This window comes from Equus caballus, chromosome X, assembly GCF_041296265.1.
Source record: "Equus caballus isolate H_3958 breed thoroughbred chromosome X, TB-T2T, whole genome shotgun sequence".
Lineage (NCBI taxonomy): Eukaryota > Metazoa > Chordata > Mammalia > Perissodactyla > Equidae > Equus > Equus caballus.
Genome location: NC_091715.1, coordinates 61,511,691 through 61,532,495, shown reverse-complemented (window position 1 = coordinate 61,532,495; position 20,805 = coordinate 61,511,691). Strand labels below are relative to the sequence as shown.

At 38.9% G+C, this 20,805-nt stretch overlaps 1 protein-coding gene across 19 annotated transcripts in view; it reads left to right on the top strand.

Annotated features, from left to right (window-relative positions):
- The window catches only part of MTMR8 (myotubularin related protein 8), a 183,584-nt gene that overhangs the window by 112,068 nt on the left and 50,711 nt on the right, over positions 1–20,805 (top strand). For 2 of the 19 annotated variants that reach the window (XR_011434522.1, XR_011434524.1), the window contains one exon: positions 6,307–6,406. The exons of 16 other annotated variants lie outside the window; for them this stretch is intronic. The gene's annotated coding sequence lies outside the window, so the exon portion shown is untranslated. Of the gene's footprint in view, positions 1–6,306; positions 6,407–20,805 lie in introns of those variants that run through there. One more of the 19 variants, XM_070256637.1, reaches the window with a different exon arrangement.

The following is a 20,805-nucleotide window of genomic DNA, read 5'->3' as shown; positions in this document are numbered from 1 at the left end:
ATAGTGGCTGCACCAGTTTGCACTGCCACCAGCAGTGAACAAGGGTTCCCTTCTCTCCACACCCTCTCCAACATTTGTTGTTTCCTGTCTTGTTAATTATAGCCATTCTGACCGGAGTGAGGTGATACCTCATTGTAGTTTTGATTTGCGTTTCCCTGATAGCTAATGATGTTGAGCATCTTTTCATATGCCTATTGGCCATCTGTATATCTTCTTTGGAGGAATCTCTGTTCAGATCTTTTGCCCATTTTCTAATTGGATTGTTGGGTTTTTTTTGTTGTTGTTGAGCTGTATGAGTTCTTTGTGTATTTTGGATATTAACCCCTTATCTGATATGTGGTTTGCAGATATCTTCTCCCAATTGTTAGGTTGTCTTTTCATTTTGTTGATGGTTTCCTTTGCTGTGCAGAAGCTTTTTAGTTTGATGTAGTCCCATTTGTTCGTTTTTCCTTTTGTTTCCCTTGCCCTGTCAGACATGGGACTTGAAAATATGCTGCTCAGACCAATGTCAGAGCGTACTTCCTATGTTTTCTTCTAGAAGTCTCATGGTTTCGGGTCTTACATTCAAATCTTTAATCCATTTTGAGTTGATTTTTGTGCGTGGTGTAAGGGAATGGTCTACTTTCATTCTTTTGCATGTGGCTGTCCAGTTTTCCCAACACCATTTATTGAAGAGACTCTCCTTTCTCCATCGTATGCTCTTGGCTCCCTTGTCGAATATTAGCTGTCTATATATGTGTGGGTTTACTTCTGGGCTCTCAATTTTGTTCCATTGATCTGTGTGTCTCTTTTTGTGCCAGTACTAGGCTATTTTGGTTATTATGGCTTTGTAGTACAGTTTGAAGTCAGGGAGTGTGATACCTCCAGCTTTGTTCTTTTTTCTCAGGAATCCTTCGGCTATTCAGGGCCTTTTGTTGTTCCATATAAATTTTAGGATTTTTTGTTCTATTTCTGTTAAAATGTTGTTGGAACTTTGATAGGGATTGTGTTGAATCTATAGATTGCTTTAGGAAGTATGGACATTTTAACAATGTTAATTCTTCCAATCCAAGAGCACGGAATATCTTTCCATTTCTTTGTGTCTTCTTCGATTTCTTTCAACAATGTTTTATAGTTTTCATTGTACAGATCTTTCACCTCTTTCTTTAAGTTTATTCCTAGGTATCTTATTCTTTTTGTTGCAATTGTAAATGGGACTGTATTCTTAATTTCTCTTTCTGCTACTTCGTTGTTACTGTATAGAAACGCAACTGAGTTTTGTACATTGATTTTGCATTGCGCAACCTGACTGTATTCCTTTATTATTTCTAAAAGTTTTTTAGTTGACTCTTTAGGGTTTTCTACATATAAAATCATGTCGTCTGCAAAGAGTAACAGTTTCACTTCTTCTTTTCCAATGTGGATCCCTTTTATTTCTTTTTCTTGCCTGATTGCTCTGGCTAGGACTTCCAATACTATATTAAATTAGAGTGGTGACAGTAGGCATCCTTGTTTGGTTCCTGTTCTTAGAGAGATAGCTTTCAGTTTTTCTCCATTGAGAATGATATTTGCTGTGGGTTTGTCATATATGCCCATTATTATGGTGAGGTATTTTCCTTCTATACCCATTTTATTTAGAGTTTTTATCATAAATGGATCCTGTATCTTGTCAAATGTTTTCTCTGCATCTATTGAGATGATCATGTGATTTTTATTCTTCATTTTGTTAATGTGGTGTATCATGTTGACAGATTTGTGGATGTTGAACCATCCCTGCATCCCTGGAATGAAACCCACTTGATCATGTTGTATGATCTTTCTAATGTATTGTTGTATTCGATTTGCTAGTATTTTGTTGAGGATTTTTGCATCGATGTTCATCAGTGATATTGGCCTGTAATTTTCTTTTTTTGTGTTATCCTTGTCTGGTTTTGGTATCAGGATAATGTTTGCTTCGTAGAAGGAGTTAGGAAGCCTCCCCTCCTCTTCCATTTTCTGGAAGAGTTTGAGAAGGACAGGTATTAAGTCTTCTTTGAATGTTTGGTAGAATTCACCAGGGAAGCCATCTGGTCCTGGGCTTTTATTTTTTGGGAGGTTTTTGATTGCTGTTTCAATCTCCTTACTGGTGATCAGTCTATTCAAATTTTCTACATCTTCTTGGTCCAGTTTTGGAAGGTTGTATGTTTCTAAGACTTTGTCAATTTCTTCTAGATTATCCAATTTGTGGGCATGTAGCTTTTCGTAGTATTCTCTTATCTTTTGTATTTCTGAGGTGTCTGTTGTAATCTCTCCTCTTTCATTTCTGATTTTATTAATTTGAGTCTTCTCTCTTTTTTTTCTTGGTGAGTCTAGCTAAGGGCTTTTCAATTTTGTTTATCTTTTCGAAGAACCAGCTCTTGGTTTGACTAATTTTTTCTATTGTGTTTTTAGTCTCTATTTCGTTTATTTCTGCTCTGATTTTTATTATTTCCTTCTTTCTGCTGATTTTCGGCTTTGTTTGTTGTTCTTTTTCCAGTACTTTTAGGTGCACTTTTAGATTGTCTATTTGGGATTTTTCTTCTTTGCTGAGGTAAGCATGACTTGCTATAAACTTCCCTTGTAGAACTGCTTTTGCTGTATCCCACAGATTTTGGCATGTCATGTTTTCATTTTCATTTGTCTCCAGGAACTTTTTTTATTTCTTCTTTGATTTCTTCATTGACCCAGTCATTGTTCAGTAGCATTTTGTTCAATCTCCACATTTTGTGGCTTTTCTGGTTTTCTTACTGTACTTGATTTCCAGTTTCATACCTTTATGGTCAGAAAAGATGCATGGTATTATTTCGAACTTCTTAAATTTATTGAGACTTGTTTTGTGGCCTAATATGTGATCAGTCCTGGAGAATGTTCCATGTGCATTTGAAAAGAATGTGTATTCTGTGGGTTTTGGATGGAATGTTCTGTACATCTCTACTAAGTCCACCTGGTCTAATGTATCCTTTAAGGCAAGTGTTTCCTTCTTGATCTTCTGTTTGGATGATCTATCCATTGGTGTAAGTGGAGTGTTAAAGTCCCCTACTATTATTGTGTTACTGTCTATTTCTCCTCTTATGTCTGTTAATAATTGCTTTATATATTTAGGTGCTCCTATGTTGGGTGTGTAGATATTTACAAGTGTTATATCTTCTTGTTGGATTGTTCCCTTTATCATTATGTAGTGCCCATCTTTGTCTCTTATTACAGTTTTTGATTTAAAGTCTATTTTGTCTGATATAAGTATTGCTACCCCTGCTTTATTTTCTTTGCCATTTGCATGGAATATCTTTTTCCATCCTTTCACTTTCAATTTGTGAGTGTCTCTAGTTCTGAAGTGTGTCTCTTGTATGCAGCATATACAAGTATCTTGTTTTTTTTATCCAGTTGGCCACCCTATGGCACTTGATTGGAGCATTTAGTCCATTGACATTTAAAGTAGCTATTGATAAATATGTATTTATTGCCATTTTCTCACTTTTTCTTCTTTTTGGGTATTTTAGTAGTTCTTCTCAGTTCCTTTCTTTTTCTCTTGCTCTCTTCCCTTGAGGTTTGATGGCTATCTTTAGTAATATGTTTGATTTCTTTTACTTTTTTTCCTGCTTGTTATAGGTTTCTGGTTTGTGGTTACCATGAGGATCCTATTTAATATACTATGCATATAACAGTCTATATTGAGTAGATAGACTCTTTAGCTTGACCTCTTTCTAAAAGCTCTACTTTTTCACTCCCCTCCTCCCACATTATATGTTTTTCACATCATATATAGTCCTTTGTTTAGTGTGTGTCTATCCATTACCCTCTTATCATTGAAATAGGTGATTCTAGTACATTTGTCTTTTAACCTTCATATTATCTTCACAAGTAGTTGATCTGCTGCCTTTACTATACTTTTACCTTACAAGTGATTTTATTGCCTGTTTTTTGTTGTTGTTGTTTTGGGTTTTTTGATAATTTTTTTAATCTCTATTCATGGTCATTCTTTCCCACTTATATAGGTCCCTTCAGCATTTCTTGAAGAACTGGTTTCTTGGTGATAAACTCCTTTAACTTTTGCTTGTCTGGGAAGCTCTTTATCTCTCCTTCCATTCTGAATGACAGCCTTGATGGATAGAGTATTCTTGGTTGTAGGTTTTTTCCTTTTAGCACTTTAAATATGTCATGCCATTCTCTTCTTGCCTGTAGGGTCTCGACTGGAAAGTCCACTGACAGGCTGATGGGCTTCCCTTTATATGTCACTTGTGGCCTTTCTCTTGCTGCTTTTAGGATTCTCTCTTTGTCTTTAATTTTAGACATTTTGATTACGATATGTCTTGGTGTGGGCCTCTTTGGGCTTCTCTTGTTTGGAGCTTTCTGTGCTTCCTGAACTTGGATGTCTGTTTCCTTCCTCAGCTTAGGAAAATTTTCCTCTATTATTTCAACAAGTAAATTTTCTGCCCCTTTGTCTCTCTCTTCTCCTTCTGGGACCCCTATATTCCGAATGTTAGCACGCTTGATATTGTCCCAGAGTTCCCTTACACTGTTCTCATTCTGTCTAATTCTTTTTTCTCTTTTCTGTTCTGCTTGGGTGATTTCCTCTAGTCTTTCATCTAGCTCGCTGATCCATTCTTCTGCTTCCTCTACTCTGCTATTGAGTCCCTCTAGTGAATTTCTCATTTCGAGTATTGTATTCTTCATTTCTGATTGGTTTTTTTTAATATCTTCCAGTTCTTTGCTGATGTGCTCACTGTGTTCATCCATTCTTCTCCGCATATCTGTGAGCATCTCCATTATATTTTGTTTGAATTTTTTGTCGAGGAGGTCGCTAGTTTCTGTTTCACTTAGTTCTTTTTCTGGTGTTTTGTAGTGTTCCCTTGCTTGGAAAGTATTCCTTTGCCTCCTCATTATGCCTCTTTCTCTGTGCTATTTTCTTTGTACTAGGTGAGTCGGCTATGTCTCCTGATCTTGGAGAAGTGGCCTTACGTATGAGATGCCTTATGAGGCCCAGCAGTGTGCTTCCCTCTCGTCACCAGACACTAAGAACCAGGAGTGACCCCTTTGTGGGCTACTTGTGTTCTTCTGCTGTGGCAGGGTTGTTCCCACTTCAGGTACCCAGGGAGTCTGATCTTTCCTTCCCTGGCCAGCTGTTTGTAAATCCAGTTTGGAGGGGCCTCAGCACTGTTGGCTACAAAGTCTATCAGAACACTCTTATTGCCATTGTCCTCTTAATTGGGTTGGTACCCAGTGTAGCTGGTTGCTAGGCTCAGGGGCATAAAGTTGTGATAGGCCTAAAGCCAACAAGGCTGTTGTCAGTTCTCTTAGGAGTGCAGCTGAGTAGGGCTAGCCCTTGGCATGGGGGCACTCAATTGTTTCAGGCTTTGGAAGGTGGGGCTGATCTTTTTTATGGCTATTTGTGAATCACAAGTCTTCTGCCACTGATAAGCCTCACCCCCCACTGGACCACATACACTGTCAACACAGTCCTGGTCCATGCACACTTCTCAAACCCCTGGAGCATAACCCAACGCCACACTGCAGAGGCCCCCACCTCTGCCCCAATGCCCCCCACAGTTCACCTGGTCCTCACACAAGCCCTGCCCCACAGAGCCAGACACCCTTGCCTGCCTGTAGAGGATCAAGGCACTCAGTCAATGCAGGCTGAAAAGTAGCCTGAGGGCTTGCTGTTAGGTGGGGCCAGTCCCTAGGGCGGGTTGCCTGCCCTGGCTGAACTGGATTAAATCTGTGCTCTAGTGGGTGTGGCAGACCCCTGGGCTAACAGCCCAAGGGATGCACCTCAATGGCCCCCACCAGGGTCTGTGTCAGCACGCCTGGACCAGCTCAGAACAATGGCCCCCACCAATGTCTCAGTCTCCGGAGAGGACCCTCCTCTCACCAAGATGACCCCAGAGCCCACCAGGTGAGTCTTGTTTCACCAAAGGACAGTCAGCCTTCTCTCTGGTGATTTTAGGTTGCTGCAATGAGTGAGTTTGTGCGTGGGCCCTTTAAGACGCGCATCTTTTCGTCTTTCAGCCACTAGCTTTTCTGGGGGTGTCCTCACTGCAGTTAATAGCCAGCAAAGCCAGACAGTAAGACCCCCATCTCAGTTGGGCTGAGTCCGAAGGATGGTTATAGCCGTATTGCCCCTGCTCCAGACCTCACTCCTCCAGGGAGGGCTGTGTACCTTAGGGTGGTTCCCGCCTGGCCAGCTGAAAAGCTCCTCTGCTCCCAAAGGTGGCTTTTTTCCTCTCTGGCTGGAGTTACTGCCTCTTCTGCTTTCATCAGGACTGTCCCTTGTCGTGGGGGTTCTTTTTATCCAGTTTTCAATTTTCATTCCAGGGTGGTTCTTCCCAAAATTGTTGTAACCTGGTTGTCTTCATGGGAGGAGGCGAGTTCAACGTCTGCTCACAGCGCCATCTTGATGAGATCCTAACATTGTGTACGTTTAAGGTGTATAACATAGTGATTTTATATATGTATATATTTCCAAATGATTACCATAATAATGTTAGTTAACACATCCATCACCTCACATAGTTAAAATATTTTCTTGTGTGGTGAGAACTTTTAAAATCAACTTTTTTGTGACTTTCAAATATATAATACAATATTATTAACTATAGTCACAATGTTGTATATTACGTCCCTGGAACCTATTCATTTTATAACTGTGTATTTGTACCCTGTGACCATCTTCACCCATTTTCCCCACTCGCCACTCCTGCTCTCTGTTTCTATGAGTTTGTTTTTTGTTTGTTTATTTTCCCTAAAATAATTTTGTAAAACTCATTTCTAGTCACAGCAGGTAAAATTTCTTTCAAAGCCCTTCAGACTAATTCTATTGCAATTTTTGCCACAGCACAACCGCAGGATTTAAAAGGCTAGGTTTCCATGTGGGCTTTCATCTCACTGAAAGAATCTCTGCTGTGTCCTGGAGTACAGCCTTGAGTCACATAAAAGATGGACTTAATTAACACTGAGAATGGTGAACAATCCCATGGAAATGGAAAGGATGGGAGGGGGAGGAGAAAGAAAAGGAATGATTTGTGGGGGGCCCCCTTCAAGAAGTTTTTCTCAAATTTGAATCCTCAGATTTATTCTGTGAGACCCTGTAGTATTTTCTTTTTTCCCATTTAAAATATTGTGGTAAAAAATGCTTAACATAAAATTTATCATTTTGACCATTTTTAAGTGTACATTTCAGAGACATTTACATTCACATTCTGGTGCAACCATCCACCACCATCCATGAGCAAGACTTTTTTCATGTTGTAAAACTGAAACTCTGTACCCATTAAACAGTAATTTGCCATTCTCCCCTTCCTCTAGAGAGTCTCTGGCAATCACCATTCTACTTTCTGTGTCTATGAATTTGATTACTCTGGGTACTTTATATAAGTGGAATCATACAGTATTTGCCCTGTTGTGACTGGCTTATTTTACTCAGTGTAATGTCTTCAGGGTTCATCCATACTGTAGCATGGATCAGAATTTTCTACCTTTTAAGGATGAATAATATTCCATTGTGTATATATATATATATGGGTGTGTGTGTATATATGAATATATATATATGACATTTTGTTTATCAGTTTATCTCTTGATGGACACAAGGGTTGCTTTCACTTGTTGTGAAGGATGCTGCTATGGACATGGTTGTACAAATAAGTTTTTGAGTCCTTACTTTCAATTCCTTTCTGCATATACCCACAAGTGAAATTGCTGGATCATATGATAATTCTATTTTTTTTTTTTTGAGGAACTGCCATACTGTTTTCCATAGTGGCTGCACTATTTTACATTCCTACCTGCAGTGTACAATTTCTCAACATCCTCATCAATGCTTGTTATTTTCTCGTTTTTGTTTGTTTACTAATAGCCATCCAAATTGGAGTGAAGTGATATCTCGTTGTTTTGATTTGCATTTACCTAATGATTACTGATATTGAGCCTCTTTTCATGTAATTATTAGCCATTTGTATATTTTCTTTGAAGAAATGTCTATTCAAGTTGTTTTCCCATTTCTTTTTTTTTAACTTGAGATATAATTGACATAGTATATTAGTTTTAGGTGTAAGTTTGACTTTTTTTAAGATTCCACATTTTAGTGAGATGATACAGTATTTGTCTTTCGTTGTCTGACTTAGATCACTTAGCAGAATACTCTCAAAGTCCATCAATGTTGTTTCAATTGTCAGGATTTCCTTCTTTTGTATCACTGAATAATAGTCCATTATATATATATATATATTTACCACAATTCTTTATACCTTCATCCACTGATGGGCACTTAGGTTGTTTCTGTACCTTGGCTATTTTAAATAATGCTGCAGTAAACATAGGGGTGTAGATATTTCTTTGAAATAGTGATTTAATTTCTCTCAGATATATACCCAGAAGTGGAATTGCTGGATAACATGATTGTTCTATTTTTAATTTTTTGAGGAACTTCCATACTGTTTTCCATAGTGCCTATACCAATTTACATTCTCCCTAACAGTGTACAAGGATTCTCTTTTTCCCACATCCTTGCCAGCACTTGTTATCTTCTTAATGATAGCCATTGTAACACGTGTGAGGTAATAGCTCATTGTGGTTGTGAATTGCATTTTCCTGATGATTAGTGATGTTGAGCACCTTTTCATGTACCTATTGGCTACTTGTATATCTTCTTTGGAAAAATTTCTATTCAAATCCTCTGCCCATTTTTTAATTGGATCATTTGGCTTTTGCTGTTGAGTTGTGTGAGTTCCTTATGTATTTTGGATATTAACTCCTTATCAGATAGGTGGTTTGCAAATATTTCCTTCATTCTTTAGGTTCCCTTTTCATTTTGTTGATGGTTTCCTTTGCTGTACAGAAGCTTTTTAGTCTGATGTAGTCCCACTTGTCTATTTTAGCTTTTGTTGCCTTTGCTTTTGTTGTCAAAAGGATTCAAGCGTTTTAGGGGCCTTTGGACCTCATGAATCTGTATGTCCATTTCTCTTGCTATATTTGGGAAGTTTCTCCCTTTATCCCTTTAAATATACTTTCTGTCCCTTTCTCTTTCTCTTATCCTTCTGGGATTCCCATAATGCATTTATTGTTTCTTTTTTTTTAAGATTTTATTTTTCCTTTTTCTCCCCAAAGCCCCCCAGTACCAAGCTGTATATTTTTAGTTGTGGGTCCTCCTAGTTGTGGCACATGGGACACTGCCTCAGCATGGCCCGATGAACGGTGCCATGTCCGCTCCCAGGATCTGAACCGGCCAAACCCTGGGCCGCCCAAGCGGAGTGCGTGAACTTAACCACTCGGCCACGGGGCCGGCCTCCACATTTATTGTTTCTTTTGGTTGTGTCCCATAAGTCCCATGTATTTTCTTCACTCTTTCTCATTCTTTTTTCTTTTTGCTCATCTGACTGGATGATTTCATTTGACTTATCTTTGTATTCATTGATTTTTTTCTTATTCTTAGTCAACTCTGCTGTTGAAGCTCTGTTGAATGCTTCAGTTTAGGTATTGTATTTTTTAGCCCTATGATTTCTGTTTTTCTTATGATTTCGATTTCTTTGTTGAATTTCTTTTGTTTCATGAATTGTTTTCCTATTTTTGTTTAGTTGTCTGTGTGTTCTTGCTGTTCACTGAATTTTTTAAAAAGGATTATTCTGAACTTTTTGTGAGACAGCTCAGAGATCTTCATTTCTTTAGGGTCAGTTATTGGAGTATTATTAATTTCCTTTGGTGGTGTCATGTTTGCCTGATTCTTAATGATCCTTGATTCCTTTCATTGGCATCTGCACATTTGAGTACACAGTCTCCTCTTCCAGACTTCACATATTTGCTTCAGCACAGGCATTTCTTCACGAGTCAGCACATCTTGGGGTTCTGGATGGGTCAGCTGATAGCATCTTTTGGCAGGTGGGGCTTCCTGCTTGGGTCTCTATTTGGGCAAGGCCACTGCCTGTGCTTTCAGTCTGGAGAGCAGGGGTGGTGCTGCTGGCTTAGCTCCATGGTTGGGTGAGCTTTCTGGCTGAGCTCCATGTTGAAGCATGACCACTGGTTTTTCTCCCCGTTCAGTGGGCATTGCTGGTTGGGCTCCTTGGTCAGGTGGGGACATTAGGTGGGTTCTGAAATCACCTCTGGTTGACCAATGTCACTGACTGTGTTCCCTGTTAGTGTGATTTCACTAGTTGAATTCTTCAGTTGGGCAGGGCTATGGGCTTGGCTCCACAATCAGTCCTGGTTGGTGTAGAGTCTTAGGCTGTGATCCCCAACCTGATGGTGCTGCTGGATAGATTCTGTGTTTAGGTGGGGCTGCAGGCAGGGCGCTTTGTTGTTGGACAGGGACTCAGGCTGTGCTCTGCAAGTAGGCTGGGATGCAGACTGTGCCCCAAAGTTAGGCAGGCCATAGGCTGGGCTTGGCAATCAGGTATGCTGCTGGCTGTGCTCCACTGTTTAGCAAGTTTTCTGCCTGGGCTCTTTGATCAAGTGGGGCCAACAACTGTATCCCACAGGTGGAATGGACTAGAGACTGTGTTCTGCAGTTGGGCAGGATCACTGTTAGGGCTGAACTCATCAGGTGGAGCTGCAGGCTATGCTCTAGGATTGGGTGGATTCACTGGCTGGGCTCCCTGCTTGGGCGAGGCTGCAGGCTATGTTCAGCAATTGGGCAAGGCTGTAGGCTGGGCTCTGCTTTAGGGCAGGGCTGTAGGATGGGCTCAGTGGCCTGCAGGTACCATAGGGTGGGTTCTGAGGCTGTCCATGGTCACTGTTAAGTCTCCTTGGCTATTCAGGGCCAGAGGCTATACCTCACAATTTGGTGGGTCTGCTGGCTTGGTTCCCTGTGCAAGCATGGCTTTAGGATGGAGTCTATAGCTACCTGAGTTCTCTGGTTAGGCTTCCTGGTCAGGCAGGATTGGGGGCTATATTCAGCATCAGAGAAGCCTTTGAATTTGGATCCCTACGTAGGTGTGGCTGCAGAAGGAGCCTTGGCCATCTTGGCTTGCTGGGGCTAGTGCCCCAAACCAGGAAGATTTTCCCACTGAGCTCCCTGGCCAGTTAGGGCCACTGGCTCAGCTCTGCAGGTGGGCTGCATGAGCTCCCTGCTTGGGCACTGCTACAAGTATGGCTGTAGGATGGGCTATGAACCTGCCTCAGTTTTCTAGTTCGACTTAGATGCTTATAATGTTATAGTCAATTAAGCATGTGTATTATCCACTTTGTATTGAGCACCTGGGTCATCTAAATTAGTTATGGTTTCAGTTCACCATCGCCCACATATTTATATGAGATAAGCCTTTGGATTTTGTTGTTGGGTGTTGATGTTGTTGGGTATTGAGGAGAATACACTCATCTTGATAAGTGAGGTTTATGGGAGAGCTAGGCTAGGAGAAAGTTATGATGCTATATGTAGAAAATCAGCTTGGTGGAAGCAAGCCAAGCATGTGGATAAATTTGCCATCTTATGTATTTCTGTGGATAAGTCTATATGCAGGTTTGATTTGGTGGACAATTGTATGTTCCTCCTTTTTCAGATTGGTATACATTGGTGTTTGAATTTCTTGCCAGTTGCCAATGGTGGATAAAATCACTGTGTTTCCATGACTGTGGGATAAGCTTCACAGGTACTCTCAGAGTTTTTTTTTTAAGTTGTTAATTTAGCCACACACCAAATTAGATCCTGAACTATGGGGCATTCACATATGGGATCCTCACAGGTGGCCGACATTATTTCAAAAGTAGACATCAATTGTATTGTACATTTAGCCTATTTTTTTCACTGTTTATCACAACATTGCTGTGTTTCAGTGGGGGACCTCCTGCGCCATTACCTCTGTTCTTGGGGAAACTTCTAGGATAGCCATTTGTATAGCTTTAATAGCCTCATGATGGCCCCTTGGGAGGTAGTAGTGTGACCAAACCAATAAATTTCCTCCCAGGTTAGCTTTTCTACTAGGCTCCTTATTATCATTCCCGTCTTCCATAAGGTGGGGTATGTATGGTTTTTAGGACCCCTCAGAAGGGTAACTTTGGGTGTCAGTTTCCCTCCAGTGTTTCCCAAGTCTTTATTAACAGTGACCATTGTAGGCCCAGCAGATTTTGTAATAACTGTAAGCAATTTAGTTTATCTAGTACCAGTTATTGCCCAGATCCTCACTGAAAAGTAGAAGACTTACAGGTGACTTGATAGATGGGGACCAGCCAATAGTGGAGATAAGGAATATGTTGTAGCCAGAATCCAAAATTCCTATCGAATGTTCGACCTTCTTTACCAATATGGGAGGTTGAAGCACTAGGAGCTTGTCCTTTACCAGATTGGAAATAGTTCACCCTTCTGAATTTAAAATGTAGCCTCAAAATTAAACAGATTTGAAGAGATCTTGTACCTTATGCAGGGCATTTGCCCATCCCCTGTCAGTGAGGTGTTTGCTTGAAGTTGCAATGTCCTGTGAGACAGAGTCTTGGTCAGGTCCAGTGAGGATGGTGTCATCAACGAAATGGCATAGCCAAATTTCTAGTGGGATGTGGAGCAGGCATCTAAGTCCTGTCTGCAAAGCACATGTATGATCAGAGGGTTATTTACATATCCTATAGGCAACCAAGAAAAGATATACTTTGACCCTCAAAGTTGAAAGTAAATTGTGGTTGACTCTCCTGAAAAACTTTTGGTGAATAGAACTTGTTAGTCAAGTCTATAATTCCAAACCATTTATCTACGGTGCTTTGAAGGTTAAGGTGAAGATATCTGGTAGTGTTGCTCTAATAAAGGGAACAGCCTTGGGGCTGGCCCCGTGGCTGAGTGGTTAAGTTCGCGCGCTCCGCTGCAGGCGGCCCAGTGTTTCATTAGTTCGAATCCTAGGCGCGGACATGGCACTGCTCATCAGACCACGCTGAGGCAGCATCCCACATGCCACAACTAGAAGAACCCACAACGAAGAATACACAACTATGTACCGGGGGGCTTTGGGGAGAAAAAGGAAAATATAAAATCTTTAAAAAATAAAAAAATAAAGGGAACAGCCTTGTTCAGCTCTCTATAATTTATAGTTAGCCTTCACTTATTAGTAGTGGCTTTATAGCACAGGCCATAACAGTGAATTGAAAGATGAGATAATAGGAATTACTATCCCTTCTTTAAGTCAGTCAGCTTTTTCCTTTTTTTTGTGAGGAAGATTGGCCCTGAGCTAACATCTGTTGCCAATCTTCCTCTTTTTGCTTGAGGAAGATTATCGCTGAGCTAACATCTGTGCCAATCTTCCTCTACTTTATGTGGGATGCCACCACAGCATGGCTTGACAAGTGGTGCTAGGTCCGTGCCTGGGGTCCTAACCTGCTAACCCTGGGCCACCAAAGTGGAGTGCACAAACTTAACCACTGTGCTACTGGGCCAGCCCCAACTAAGTCAGCTTTGATAGGCTGTAATCCTTCAGTGCCTTGCCTTAGCCAGCACTGTGTCATATTTACCACCTGCACTGGTGAGGGAAGGCTAACTGATTTCCACCATGCTGTGCCCACCAATAGTGTGAAAAACCTTAGGCTTGTTCCATGAGGTACTTGCGGACTGAAGAGATCCATTCCAATAATGGAAAAAGGGATGGTCTTGGTGGGGGTTAGGGGATACAACCAGGATGGAAGCATCTTTTTGTTGAACTGGGCCAAGCTGATCACCTCTTGCTTGGGGTAAGGGGTATGGGGGTCCCTATAAAGCATGAGTGATTCCTTGGATTAGGGAGATTTGGGCAACTGTGTCAAACAGAGCTAGCCAGTGGTGTTTAGTTTTTGGAGCCCAAACTATAGTTAATATGGTAAAAGGATGATTGTCTGCTAGAAGGGGCCAGCTTCTGCAACAGCCCTTTCTGTGACTTCCAGATCCATATGTGAGGGCAGGTGCCTGTCACTGGAGGAGATCAGGGGTAGGCTTCAAAGGGCAGTCTGTCTTTGGAGATGATGCCTACCAAGGATTGTAGTCTACCCCTAGTAAATAATGTAATTGCTTCACCAATTTCCCAGAAATCATCCAATTTGGATCCCCCTTGTCCCTTAGGATCCAATATAACCACTCTTGTTCATCTCACAGTTCATGCTTAATCTGGTACCTGGTTATAGGTGGTTTCTTTGGCCTCGAGAAGAGAGGCATCACTGTTGATAGCAATTTTTATTTAGGCAAGATAGGGTATTGTTTGTAGAATTAACAAGCAATACTTGACTCTGAGTTTATCATTCATGAATTTCTATTAAATATAGGGCAGTTATGACTTCTTGAATTATTTTAGCATTAACTATCATGGCCCATAATAAGGACTTATACTTATCAGGAGCCCTCTTGAGAAATAACTGGATAAACTCAGGACTCAATTCAGTCACCTCTGGACTTGCCAAATCATCATACTGCATGCCATACTGCATCCATCTATTGCCTGATAAGCCCACTCCAACATCCCCAGCTGATATTTTCCATTGATAGTCCAGGTCTTTATGAGGCCTAACATAGAATGGGAAGCCCTCCAAGCCATAAAAGTTTACATCAACAAGGAATATGTGGAATGGGGTCCAAAGCCTTCTCTGTGGGTCATTCCCATCTTTCAGACCATTTTTCCATTCTGAACTATGGCGACCAATTGTTTAATTTCAGCCTCTGTTAGGTGAAGCTTGTTCCTCACCAGATTTGTTCTATATAGCCAGGCAGCCCCTTTTATACTTGGTTCCAGGGTTAGATCTTTAAGAAGAGACTGGCTCTCAGGACAAGAGAGAGAACATGTCTCCTCCTCCAACTGAGAACCAGCCCCTCCTTCTTGGCCCTCCCCTTATGCCTTTTCTATCTTTTTTACTTTGCAAGTGGTTACCAGGAAAACAGGATAAATTATTGTCCTCAGTATCATGATGGTATTGTGCGCCTTTCCCTCTAATGGGCACCTGTCCTCTTCCATAGGGTCCTCCCCTCCATCTCATCTCCCCCAGGAGTTTAAGTTTCTACCTAGTCTTCAGGCAGTGTCCTGGTGAGAAGTACCCTCTAGCAGGACCCAATACATGCCTGGTCGTTTGGAGCACCTGTTCAGTTATTGCCCCAAGATTTATCTTATCTATGGCTAACAGATACTGGGTGCAGTTTCACAGGGTATCCAAAGCAAGTAGGCTTTAATTGGGTAAAAACTGCTTATTTGGGCTATGATTAAAACAATTGGATGGGTAAAGATTTGAGTTTGGCACTGGTGGGCCTTTCAACTAACAGCTCCAAGCCTGCTATGAAGAACAACATAGGGCCAATATGCACAGGCCACCTTTGGCTCATTTATATAACAGTAATGTAAGATAGTACAGCCACTCTGGAAAAGTTTTTCGGTTATTAAAAACCTAAACATGCAACTACCATATGATCCAACAGTTGCACTCCTGGGCATATATCCCAGAAAAATGAAAACTTTTGTTCGCACAAAAACCTGTACACTGATGTTCATAGCAATTTTATTCATAATAGCCAAAAACTGAAAAAACCCAAATGTCCTTCAGCATGTAAATTGTTCACAATTAAACAAACCATGGAATATTATTCAGCAATAAAGAATGAACTATTGATACATGCAACGCCTTGCAGAGAATTATGCTGAATTTTAAAAGCTAATCTCAAAATGTTACATACTGTGTGCTTCCATTTATATAAATTTCTTGAGAAGAGAAAATTAATGGTTAATGGTTACAAGGGGTTAAGAACAGGGTAGAGGGATAGAGGGAAGGGAGGTAGGTGTGGCTATAAAAGGACAACAGCAGTACTCCTTATAGTGAGAGAATTGTTACTATCTTGACTGTATCAGTATCATTATCCTGGTTGTGATATTGTATAACACTATCTATTGGGGAAACTGGGTAAAGGGTTCATGGGATCACTCCCTATTATTTCTTTTTTTTAATTGTGGTAAAATACACATAACATAAAATTTACCATCTTAACCATTTTATGTGTACAGTGTTAAGTATATTTGCATTGTTGTGCAATCAATCTCCAGAAATTTTTCATTTTACAAACTTGAAACTCTATACCCATTAAACAACTCTCTATTTCCCCTTCACCCCATCCCCTGACAACCACCATTCTACTTTCTGTCTTTTTTAATTTGACTACTCTAGATAACTCGTCTAAGTAGAACCATAGATTATCTGTCTTTTTGTGTCTGGCTTATTTCACTTAGTATAATGTCCTCATGGTTCACCCATGTGGTAGCATGTGTCAGAATTTCCTTCCTTTTTAAGGCTGAAAAGTATTTCATTGATTGTATATACCACATTTTGTTTATCCATTCCTCTGCCCATGGACACTTGGGCAACTTTCACCTTTTGGCTCTTTTGAATAATGCTGCTATGAACATTGTTGTAAAAGTATATTTTTGAGGCCCTACTTTCAAATTTTGTGGATATATACTGAGAAGTGGAATTGATGGATCATATGGTAAGTCTATTTTTAATTTTTTGAAGAACCACCGTAATGGTATCCATAGCGGCTGTACCATTTTACATTCTCACCAATGATGGAAAAGAGTTCCAATTGTTCCACGTTTTTGTCAACACAGGTTATTTTCTGTTTTGTTTTCCAAATAGTTGCCATCCTAATGGGTATGAGGTGATATCTCAGTGTGGTTTTAATTTGCATTTCCATAATGATTAGTGATGTTGATCATCTTTTCATGTACTTACTGCCCATTTGTATCTCTTCCTTTGGAAAAATGTCTATTCAAGTCCTTTGCTGATTTTTTAATCAAGTTGTATATTTTGTTGTTTTTGATTTGTATGAGTTCTTTATATATTCTAGATATTAACTCCTTACCTGATATATGATTTGCAAATATTCTCTCCTATTCTGTAGGTTGCCTTTTCAGTCTATTGATTGTGTCCTTTGATGTACAAAAGTTTTTAATTTTGATGTAGACTACTTTAAACCAAAGTAGCAAGAGTAGGCATCCGTGTCTTGTTCCTGATTTTAGAGGAAATGCTTTCAGTCTTTTACCATTTATGTATGACCTTTATTGTGTTGAGGTGCTGTCCTTCTATTCCTAGTATGTTGAGTGTTTTTTTTTTTTGTTGGTTTGGTTTTTTTGGTGAGGAAGATTGGCCCTGAGCTAACATCTGTTGCCAATCTTTCTCTTTTTGCTTGAGGAATATTGGCCCTGAACTAACATCTGTGACAATCTTTCTCTATTTTTTTATGTGGGATACCACCACAGTATGGCTTGATAAGCAGTGTGTAAGTTCATGCCCAGGATCCGAACCCTCACATCCTGTGCCGCCAAAGTGGAGTGCACAGACTTAACGACTATGCCACTGGGCTGGCCTCTTGAGTGTTTTTTATCATGAAAGGTTGTTGAAATTTGTCAAATGCTTTTTCTGATGATCATGTATTTTTTCCCCATCATTCGGTTAATGTGGTATATTACATGGATTGATTTTATATATGTTGAACCATTCTTGCATACTAGGAGTAAATTCTACCTGGTTATGGTGTATAATCCTTTTATTATGCTGTTGAATGCTGTTTGCTAGTACTTTCTTGAAGAATTGGCATCAATATTTATAAGAGACATTGGTCTGTAGTTTTCTTTTCTTGTAATATCTTTTTCTGGCTTTGATATTAGGGTAATACCGGCCTCATAGAATGAGATAGGAAAGGTTTCCTCCTCTTAAATTTTTTGGAAGAGTTTGAAGATGATTAGTGTTAATTCTTCTTTAAATGTGTGTTAGAATTCACCATTGAGCCTACTGGTCCTGGGCTTTTCTTTGTTGGGAGGTTTTTGATTATTCATTCAGTATCCTTACTAGGTATAGTTTGTTCAGATTTTCTATTTCTTCATGATTCAGTCTTGGTAGCTTGTATCTTTTTCAGAATTTATCCATTTCATCTAGGCTATTCATGTTGTTGGCATACAATTGTTCATAGTATCCTCTTATAATTCTTTTTATTTCTAAAAAATTGGTTGTAATGTCCCCTCTTTTATTTTTAATTTTAATTTTTTGAGGTTTCTCTCTCTTTTTTGTTTTAGTTAATCTAGCTAACATTTGTTGATTTTTGTTGATCTTTTCAAAGAATCTTCTTGGTGTCATTGATTTTTTTCCTGTTGTTTTTCTATTCTCTATTTTGTTCAAATCTGCTCTAATCTTTATTATTCTTTTCATCTGCTAGCTGTGGTCATAGTATATTCTGCTTTTTCTACTTCCTTAATGCATAAAGCTAAGTTGTTGATTTGAGATCTTTCTTCTTTTTTAATGTAAGCACTTACATCTAAAAATTTACTTCTAAGCACTGCATTTACTGCATTTTCTAAGTTTTGATATGTTGTGTTTTTGTTTTCAATTGTATCTGAATATTTTCTAATTTCCCTTGTGATTTCTTCTTTGACCCATTGGCTCTTTAAAAATATGTTGTTTACTTTCTACATATTTGTGGATTTTCCAGTTTTCCTTCTGCTATTGATTTCTAATTTCATTCCATTGTCAGTTAAGACCTGTTTTGTGGCCTAACATATAGTCTATCCTGGAGAATCTTCCATGTGAACTTAAAATAAATATGTATTCTTCTGTTTTTAGGTGGAATGTTTTGTTTATATCTGTTAGGTCCAGTTGGGTTATATTTTTGTTCAGCTCCTCTATTTCCTTGTTGATCTTCTGTCTGTTCTATCCATTACTGAAAGTAAGGTATTGAAGTCTCCTGCTATTATTGTAGAGCCATTTCTCACTTCAGTTTTCTTACTCTTTGCTTCATGTATTTTGGAGCTCTGATGTTTGGTGCATGTGTATTTATAATTGTTATGTCTTCCTGGTGAATTGACCATTTCATCATTATATAATGTCCTTCTTGGTCTCTTTAACTGTTTTTGACTTAATGTATTTTTTTAATATTAGTATTGCTGTCCCTGCTCTTTTTTGGTTACTTCTTGGATGAATATTATTTTCAATCCTTCTACTTTCAACCTATGCATCTCCTTAAATCTAAAGTGAGTCTCTTATAGATAGCATATAATTGAATCCTGGGTGTTTTGTTTTCATTCATTGGGCCAATATATGCTTTTTGATTGGGGAGTTTAATTTGCCACTTAAAGTAATTACTGATAAGGAAGGACTTATTGTCATTTGTTTTCTATATGCCTTAGCTAAATGAAGGACAAAGGGTCCTTCATTTCCTTCATTACTACTTTTATTTGTGTTTAGTTGATTTTTTCAATGACATATTGTGATTCTTTTTTCATTTCCTTTTGTGTACACTCTATAGATATTTCCTTTGTGATTACTATGGTGATTACATGAAACATCATAAAGGTATAACAGTCTATTTTAAACTGATAACGTGTTATGGGCTGTATTGTGCCCTCCCAAAAAATTCATGTTAGTGTCTTAACCTCCTGTACCTCAAATGTTACTGTATTTGGATATAGTGCCTTTAAAGAAATAATTAAGATAAAGGGAGATTCATATAGATGGTCTTTAATCCATTATGACTGGTGTCCTTATGAGAAGAAGTGATCAGGATGCAGAAACACACAGAAAAAAAGACTATATGAAGAAAGAGTGAGAAGATGGCCATCTACAAGCCAAGGAGAGAGGTCTCAGAAGAAATCAACACTGCTGACACCTTGATCTTGGACAATGACAAAATAAATTTTTGTTGTTTAAGACACCCAGTCTGTGGTACTTTGTTTTGTCAGCCCTAGAAAACTACTACATCTTAACTACAGTCACATACAAAAACTCTACTCCTTTGTACCTCTGACCCCCAACACTTTACATTATTGATCCCACAAAGTTCATCTTTATATATTGTATACCCATTAACATAGATTGATAGTTATTCTTTATACTTTTGTCTTTTAAACCCTATAAAATAATTGAAAGTAGAGTTAAGAATCAAAACTACAATTGTGCAAGATTTTATATTTGCCTGTGTGTTTACTTTTACCAGAGAACTTTATATTTTTGTATAGCTTTGAGTTACTGTCTAGTGTCCTTTTGTTTCAACTTAAAGGACTCCCTTTAGCATTTCTCCTAGGGCAGATCTAGTGGTAATTAACTCCTTCAACTTTTCTTTATCTTTGAATGTCATAATTTCTTGCTCATTTTTGAAGGACGGTTTTTCTGGATAAGATATTCACAACTGACTGTTTTTCTTTTAGCACTTTAAATATATCATCCCAGTGCATTCTGGCCTGCAAGGTTACTGCTGATAAATCCACTAATAATCCTTTAGTGGCTCTCTTGTATGTAACATCACTTTTCTCTTGCTACTGTCAAGATTCTCTCTTTGTCTTTGACAAACTGTCTTTGGTTGTTTGATTTTAACATGTCACATTGTGGATCTTTAATTTATCTTACTTGGAAATCATTGAGCTTCTTATATTGTATGTCTGTTCTCAAATTTGCGGAGTTTTTGGCTATTTCTTCATTCCTATCTCTCTTTCTTCTTCAAGGACTCCCAGAATACCTATATTGGTTCACTTAGTGGTATGTCATAAGTCCGTTAGGCTCTGCTCACTTTTCTTCTTTATTTTTTTTGTTGTTGCTGTTCCTCATGCTCAATAATTTCAAGAGACTTGTCTTCAGGTTTGCTGATTCTTTCTTCTGCCTGATTAAATTTGTGTTAAACCCCTCTAGTAAATTTTTCCATTCATTTTTTGTGTTTTTCAACTCTAGAATTCTTATTTCGTTCTATTCTTAAAAAATCATTTCTATCTTTTTGATGATATTCTCATTTTATTCCTAAATCAGTTTCCCTATTTTGTTTATTTGTCTGTCCATGTTGTCGTCTTTGAGCTTACTGAGCATATTTAAAGTAGTTGTTTTAAATTTTTGTCAAGTAAGCTAGAGACCTGAGTTTTTTTAGGG